Genomic DNA, 8,723 nt, shown 5'->3' with positions numbered 1-8,723 from the left:
GTCCAAGATGTGTGAGGGCCATTCAGGGGCTGTAGGGCCCTGGATAGACACACAAACAAGTGTGTGTCTATCTGGAGCCCCACACATTGTAATAAACACAGCTGCATTTATTTGAGTATGTGATCCCATGTACATGTAAAAACATTCAAACAAACACACTCCACAGATTTATTTGATTGTGCAATGGGGCAATTATTCAAATAAACATGCTCGGTGCAATTATTTGAATCTCACATTGCATTTTCATCAATCACAGCTCTAAAAAAAGGGGGGGGGGAAACACCAAAGAATTTATGTGGGAAAAAAAATATATGTGAAAACAACCTTACTATAGATTTTATAGGGTTAGCCAAAGTTATGGCTCCCTCCTTAACTGTAACTCAACTATTCTGTATTCAACGACATTTGTTTCTAATGATTAATTGATTCATCCGCTGGATCATGACATCGGAATGACCACAACCTTCAGAGTCATAGAGTAGCGAACTTTACAAACCTCGATTGGGTAGAAATGTGAAATCTCTGTAGTTTAAGTGCAGAATAGTTCTTCCTAGGCATTTTACATCAAGGGGATACTGTTTAAATTATCACTTCAAATAGCACTCCCATAAATTTAAAAAATTTTATGCATACAACAAAACATTCCTACATTTGAAGACATAAAAAAAATCACAGGTGACTCATCTGATCATTTTATATATTAATAACTATTATGACATATATGTGAACACATCACGAATCGTATAGGTGTACCAAGAGGCAGCTTATGCCTCTCTTAAGTATGTACTGACATAACCTAATATACTAAAATGGGAAGGGGCGTTTAGTCACTGAAATATGCATCGTGTAACAAAGATGAAGAAAATACATGGCTTGTGCCCATCATAAAAAAGATTCAGACTGAAGGCTTAGCTTTGGTTTTTATTCAATTAAATTGTTAAACTGTGCACAGTGATTTTTTTTTAGAACTTGAGACATTTGTGATGTTGGCTGTTTAAATCTTTGTTACCTTCGCTGTGAATTGAAATTGTACATATTTAGTAAATCATGCAGACAAAACAAACTTTTTAGACAATATTTTTATTGGAGAGTTTTCTTTTCCTGTATCCATGTTAAAAAAAAAAAAAAAAAACAACAAGACCTCCTTTCCCAAAATAAAAAATGTCAATACTAAATTTAAAGAAGTATAAAGGAATGATTGCTTCCTTTAGAGCTAAATATTGAAATAAACATGGAGATAATTGGCAACCTGTTCTTTTGGGCTAATAGGCCGTGTCCAATTTTTTGGGTCTGATGTTTCAGAGGGCCTCTGTTTCAGGGTTGAAGATGATCTATTAATCTCTGAATTAAACAAATGCTATTAAATTACAGAAATAAATCCCTCAGTCTTCATTTGTACATGAAATCTGGAATCAGAGAAGCAACACTGAGATGACACGAATGTGCTACAACCCCAAACTTGCTCTATTAAAACAGTCGCCTACCACCTATAATCTAGTATGACATGTTAAAAGGCTCCAAAATATCGAAAATATAAAATGAGCATGGCCGTTCCCATTTGGCCTTGAGATGAATATGACAAAGATTCTAATAATTTTAGTCAAAGAAAATGATGAGTAAAAAATACATGAAGATTAAAGCAGTGACAAATGATCTTTTAAGTATTCTAATTGGTCTTTCTCATTCATATCTTTGATTCTACAGAAATTGCAAATCCTGATGGTCCTGATTTCTAAGTGCGCCCATCAGCTTTCTCTCTTTCACTTCACAGAATATGCCTGTTAGATTTGGAACGAAGAATAAGCCCCCAAAATGTTAAAAATAGACTACCGCCCTGGCAGGAAATTTAGCATTGGCAAGCCCAGAACTCAGAAGGAATTGATCTAACATAAGGAAACGTTCAAAGAAAGATTTGTGCATTATGATCCTGTTCTGACCACTTTCAGAGCAGTCAAATGGAAGGATGAGAGAGAGAGAGAGAGAGAGAGAGAAATGGAAGGATGAGAGAGAGAGTGCATAGGTTTTGCAAGTTTTGTATGTATACATTGAATATTTAGTGTTAGAAAACAACAATAATACCCAAGAGATGAAAGGAGTTAAAATGGAGTGTTGTTGAGATTTTATATATTGTTATCTTACACAAATGGAAAACACTTAAAATGTTGATACTGGAAAAATAAAAGTTTCTGAAGACAACATCACAAAAAACTCTATGTAACTTATAAGATATGCCAACAATAAAAGAGAGAAAATATTAACTTATCTTTACTCTTTTTATAAGAAACTTAGATTTTAGCGTATAACCTTTCCTTAAAGGAGAATCACTCTTATCCTTTCCTAAAACCGTCTTATTATAGGGCGAAGAAGTACATTTATACTTCGGTCTAGTTTTGTATAGGAAAAGAGGAATACGGGCTTCAAATTACTTGAAAAAAATACAGATGAATAAAGGCACATAAATTTAGAAAGGAAATTCAAGAACATCTCTATACTCTGAGAAAACATTATGTGTATTTCGTGACCACAAGCAATCTAGACCTTGGTTTTTACATCTCTTCTGAAAGATGCCGCTTCCAACACAAACAGTATTTCCCAATTCTGCAGTGCAGCCCAGGATTGGTGCAGACATGAAGGGAGAACACCAACTATTGAATAACCCTCAACCACTTCCTGCAGTCCTGCAACATTCTGTGGAGGTCACCACTTGATTATTGAACGTACTTAGAAAGTGTGAGCTCATACGTTTCCGGTTGAAGGTTACTCTAAGTAAGGGGGGAAAAAGAGAAGTACAAACCACCCTGCCGAACTTATTTTAACGCTTCAAGTGCCATTTCTGGAGAAAGTAGGTCTTAGAATAATCAGCCTAACATCGGAGTAAACACTTTTTTTTTCCCTTTCCCATCAAGTGGTTTTATATTATCAAAGATAATTCCATGAAAAGGAACATCTCATTCCCTTTAAAATAAATGGTGATGGAACATTTTTAAAAATCTGATCGAACAGAGTTCTGACCGCAATAACATCTCATTATGTACTACCTTGGTTTTTAAAATGGAAATTAGAATAATGATTCGTACACAGGGCACCTGGGTGGTTCCATCAGTTGAGCATCTGACTCTTGGTTTCGGCTCAGGTCAGGATCTTATGATTCTCATGAAATTGAGCTCTGCGATGACAGTGTGGAGCCTGCTTGGGATTCTCTCCCTCTTTCTCTGCCCCTCCCCTGCTCACTCACTCTCTCTCTCTCAAAATAAATAAATGAACTTAAAAAAAAGAATAATGATTTCATACAGTTTTCCAGGAACTTTCATGACCCCTTGAGTCAGATGCCCTCACCTGGAAATCACCCTATAAAATATGTTATAAACTCCTTGACGGCCTGACCAAATTATAACACACTCTGTGTCTGCATTAAAAGCGTCAAAAATCTTGTTTTTGTCCTTTAATAAAGCTCTCCTATGAATTGGGTGGGAGAAGAATCTTTATGTTTGTAACACTCAGAAAAATAAAAGCAGCTAATCCACCACTCATATCTTGTAGATGAGGAAACTGAAGTCTCCACATCCTTGAGACCACGCTGGTTATTTGTTTCTATTCCTGGATGATCTAGAAAGCAGTTAAGCATAGACCGTCAAAACCCTAGCCTCCTGAGAGCGGTCTCTTCAACGTATCACAGTGAAACCCTACTTCCAACGGTTATGGGAGCATCAAAAGAAATGAGCTAGTTTCCCTACTTCCTGCAAGAAGTCCATTCTGGCCCACAAGAACTCTTCATGCACGGATGGAATGAAAATAGCCTACTTCGGACAGTATTACTCTGTATTACTGTGTATACTCTGTAATACTCTGTATTACTTTGATCACACCATCACGTGAGGGCTATTAACCACTCCAGGACTAGCATCTCTGTTAGCCGAGAGCCAGTGACATTCTCAATTTTGACAGATGCTCTTTCAAAATCGCTAACTGCTGTTCTTATTACGCGCTAGTTTTGTCCAAGACTTTTGACAGTGCTTATGTCCATTGAGGATTTGTGCTCCATTGAGCCTCTCCAACTAGTTTCCAGCAGAGTAACAAGAGCAATAGGAGACTCATACATCGGCAATGGGAAAATCGGAATAAACTGAAACAGATGAAAGAAAGGAAGAGCACGGAAGAATCGTAGATATGCGCTCATCTGAAGCCTTGGCTTTTTTTTTTCTTTTAATGTTTATTTATTTTGAGAGAGAGAGAGAGAGAGTGTTTGTGTGTGCGCACACATGTACAAGTGGCTGAGGGGCAAAGGGAGAGAGAGAATCCCAAGCAGGCTCTGTACTGTCAGTGCAGATGGGGCTCGATCTCACTAGAACCCTGAGATCACGACCTGAGCCAAAATTAAGGAGCAGAGGCTTAACCGACTGAGCCACCCAGGTGCCTCTGAAGCCTTGGTTCTTACAATTCTGGGACTCAGAGAGAATAAAAGCCCAAATCATCCCATAGGTCCTCAGCAGAGCTGAGACTAGAAGCCAGGACTCCATAGACGCTTTTATTGCTTCCACTGATGCTTCTAACACTTCTATGATTCTTCAATTCTATTACATTTAGTGGTCCTAAGAGCAATACTAATATATTACAGTGACAACATTGATAGCTGCGTGCCTACCACGTGCAAAGCAGAATGCTAGGTAGTATAAGACATACGAAGATGAACAGGATAGGACTACTGGCCTCAGGTTTCTTATACTCTGTGGGAGATAGATACACACAAAGAAGCAGAATACAGAGTTCCAGGTCCTGTAGGGAAGGTACGGACATGAAAGTCCCAAGCATGCCTTCTTCTACACCCTGACGTTTTTTCTATTTCAACACAAAATAGTGCCGTTCCCTCAATAATACACCTGTTGTCGAGTGAGGCTGTGTGAGAAGCACTGTTCTATGTCCTAGGAATATAGTGGTGAACAAACAACAGCCCCACTTTAAGGGATCCACATGTTAGGGGAGGAGTTAGAAAACAAAAGAATGGAAATGTTGAAAATGAAAGATGATATAATGATATAATAGTGAATGACATGGAATTGGAGAGCCGGCAACCTGGGGGGCAGGGCGGGGAGTGTTAGGAAAAGTCTCTCTGAAGCAGTGGTGTTTGAGAGGAGCTTGAAGGATAAGACATGAGCCGTGGGAAGATCTAGAGTGAGAGTGTTCCAGGAAAAAGGACCAGCAGCTGTACAGGCCTGGGGGAGGAACAGGTTTGGCTTTTTGAGAATCAGAAGGCTAGTGTAAGAAAGCATAGCAGAAAAGGCAGAAAGGAGGAAGATGAAGTGAGGCAGAGAAAACATGTCCCGGGCCATGTGAATGGTTTAGAATGTGATCTCTTGTGAATAAGCACTCAGGAACAACTTTACTGATAAAATGCAGAGAATTTTAAGGAATGAGGCTTTTTAGGTCTTTTGGTGGAGTGTCATGTTTTCATAGGTGAGAAAACCGAGTTTATTAATCCACGAGGTTTTACCCTGTGGGAGTCAGAAGACTCACGGGTTATTACTCCCAGTGACTCGAAATGCGCTCAGCAACCTGTTCGTGGCCTTTTTACATATAATTCCTTCCCTTGTGAAATGCACAGTGACATTCTACGTCCCTTCAGAATGAGAGACTTCAGAATGAGAGAGATCTCATTTCTCAGACACCCTCAAGACCACCTGCCTTGTGTCTGGTCACAGACAGATCCGTCAGCCTGGAAAACAGAAACTGTTTGGGCCGAAGAAAGTTTGTATTTTGGAAACGAAAGCACTAGATGCAGCAAACAGGCCGCCACGGTGGCACGTTACCCGGGCAGCGCCTTCCCCAGGCACGGGTCCCGGCACGGTCCCCACAGCTGCCCGCTTGCTCGCAACAGCTGTGCTAGAATCAGGCGCGAGCAAGGGCCCCAGCCATCTCCCCTTCTCCTGAACTTCTAAAAAATACAAAAACTCGCAGAGCCGAGAGAGAAGCCAATAAGAAGTAAGGAACATGCAGCAGGTGGTACCATCTGTGCCCGGCTAATTCCAGCCAAAACAATCTGCTCCCTAGAGTTCCCAGTTGTGGAGAAGGGAAGAGAATCTGACAGTGGCGGAGCGGGGGAGGGGGTGTAGCAGGGCAAGTGCCGAGACTATTATTTAAACGTTCAGCTGGTTGGGAAGTAGATTACTGGTGCCAGTGAACTATTATCTCTCTCCGTTTCTTTTTACAACCACGGTGGGAGATTCCTCCAAAGTCTCACTAAACTGGCAACTAGCGGATCCCACACCTGTGAGACAGATATGTAGGCATCACCGTGAGTCTGTCGCCACTGCGATGGGAGGGACAGACATTCCACAGCAAGACTGGGAAGCACAGCTCACCTCAAGATGGAGAACAAGGTTGGGGGGAGGGAGCTTATGTTTATTTTATTCTATTTTCCTAGCAACCAAATTCTCTCCCTCTCTCCTGTTGGTTCTTTGAAAATCATCCACGGTTTAGCATGGCTTGTTCCTCAGGCCTGATTCCCCAGGCTGGCATTTTCTGAAATAAAATTCTTTCCCTTGATGGACTTCCTTGTGGGGAGCGCGTCTCCCCTGGCACACGTACAATCACGGGATGCTTAAATGCAAGCAATTCAAAGATAGATCAAATTGTCTGTGGCAATAACTTTCCCTTAATAGAGTAACAGACAGACAGGGCCCGTGCTTCTCACAGACGGAGGCGTGGCAATGACTCGGGGGTCACAGAAAGACCTGTCTACTAAAAAAGAAAATCTAACCCACTGCAATATCCCCACCAGCACTTGAGGTGAGGGTACTGTCTCCAGAAAGTCATCTGTAAATGCAGATACCTGTGAGAGGTGGTATTTTTCTGTTATCACCTTCCTTCAGATGAATGTGGCAAGGCATAGCTGAGAGTTGAGCCCTGAGAAAGTGGGGCGCAGGAAAGTTCACTCTTACTGGAAGAAGACAAGTGAAGGTCTAGATTTTAGGTGCTAACCCAGAAAACCAGGACCTCATGGGCCCTTGACAGAAGGGTAGGTGGGACCTGCTCCTAGCCGCCCCCCGCTTGGGCTGAATTGTGTCCCCCCAAAAGGGATGTTGTAGTCCTAACCCCTAGCCCCTAGGATCGTGACCTGATTTGGAAATAGGGTATTTGCAGATGTCACCAAGGATGGGCCCTCCTGCGATATGGATGGTGTCCCTATAAGAAGAGGGAAATTTGGACACAGACACCACGCCAGGTGAAAACAAAGTCAGAGATTGGAGGCACGCAGCTACAAGGCAAAGAACGCCAAGGATGCCGGCCGTCGCTGAAAGCTGGGAGAGAGAAACGGAGCAGATCCCTCAGAAGGGAGCAGCTACGGCAACACCTGATTTGGGACGTCCAGCCTCCAGAACTGTGAGAGAAGAAATTTCTGCTGCTTTAAGACACCCAGCTGGTGGTACTTTGTTGCGGAAGCCCCAGGGACTGATACACGGCTGAGGCAGCCACGGTCAGGGTGTCCGTATTCCGTCTCTGGGTTGGTCTAAAAATCAACATCAAATTTTGGTCTAACCATTCTCTTGGTGCCTGAGCTTTACCAGATATAACGAATATCGGCAGGAATATCCCTTTTGGTTTCGAGATGCCTGTCATCGGGAAAAAGACAAACGGCCTGTGCTTTTTCCCAAATGTCTTCTATAAGGTAATCTTTTTAATTAGGATAATTAAATTCCTGTTTCAAAGGGCACTAAAGTGCAAGCATTATTGTCTGATTTCCTGTAAAGAGTTATTTTCCTGCCTCCTGTTCCACATGGTGTCCATTAACAGGAGAAGCACCAAGTGAGTCAGACATTATGGTTACAGGTCTGTGGCTCGTGTCAGTGCTAAGAAGAGGGAAATGAGAAAGGAAAACATAAATTGGGAAACAGTGTCAGAGGGCAGGCCAAGATAATGGAAGAACCAGAAAGCAGAGGAAAAGGGTGTTGTGTGGGAACCAAAACCTTGCTTCAGGTAGGGATTGTCAGAGAAAAATACAGTAACATTTTGAAATTAGGGAGGGAGGAGTCCAAGCAGATCTTTATTGGCTTTTTTGCGGCCTGAGTTCAGTAAGAGAAATTGGTAAAATGTGGCCTCTCTTCTGATTCCTTACTGCTGTGTGATCTGAACCTTTTTTTTTTTTTTTTTTTTATCTCCAAGCCTCCCGTGCAATTGACTGGTAATTCCCACGGGGTATTTATATCACTGAGATTTGGGAAGGGTATCAGGAGTAATGTGGGTGAGGCAGCAAGCGAGCCCAAGACAGGAGTGAGTCAACTGGTGCGTCTTGTGATAATGCTGACTTACCCTGGTCGCCAGTGGCCTAAAGCTGGGAATCATCGAGACTGGGCTCTGGGATGGTTCTCAGATGCGCCCATGAGCTCTGTTCTGCTCTGTTACTCCTCATTGATTGCTACTCAGCCACCCATGAGTGGGCCACAGAAGTGCGGGTAAGAATGTCACGGAACAGTCCACCCCAAGCCTCTCCTCTCTTTACTACGAAAAATGAACCCAGCTCTGTGCCTTCTTCACAGAAGGCCGGCCTGCCATCCTTTACATTTTTTTCCCCTAGAAGATGGTATATCATCTTAAAAGCCTAGTTTAATTTGCTTTTCTCTAAGCTTTGTGGTATTTTTTATATGCCATTAGTCAGTTACTGCATGTTCCTAGCAATAATAGTCCCACCTAATGTATTTAATTTGTTTTGAAAATCATAGCACATCTTT

This window comes from Leopardus geoffroyi, chromosome C1 (genome assembly GCF_018350155.1).
Source record: "Leopardus geoffroyi isolate Oge1 chromosome C1, O.geoffroyi_Oge1_pat1.0, whole genome shotgun sequence".
Lineage (NCBI taxonomy): Eukaryota > Metazoa > Chordata > Mammalia > Carnivora > Felidae > Leopardus > Leopardus geoffroyi.
Note: the sequence above shows the minus strand (reverse complement) of the source record.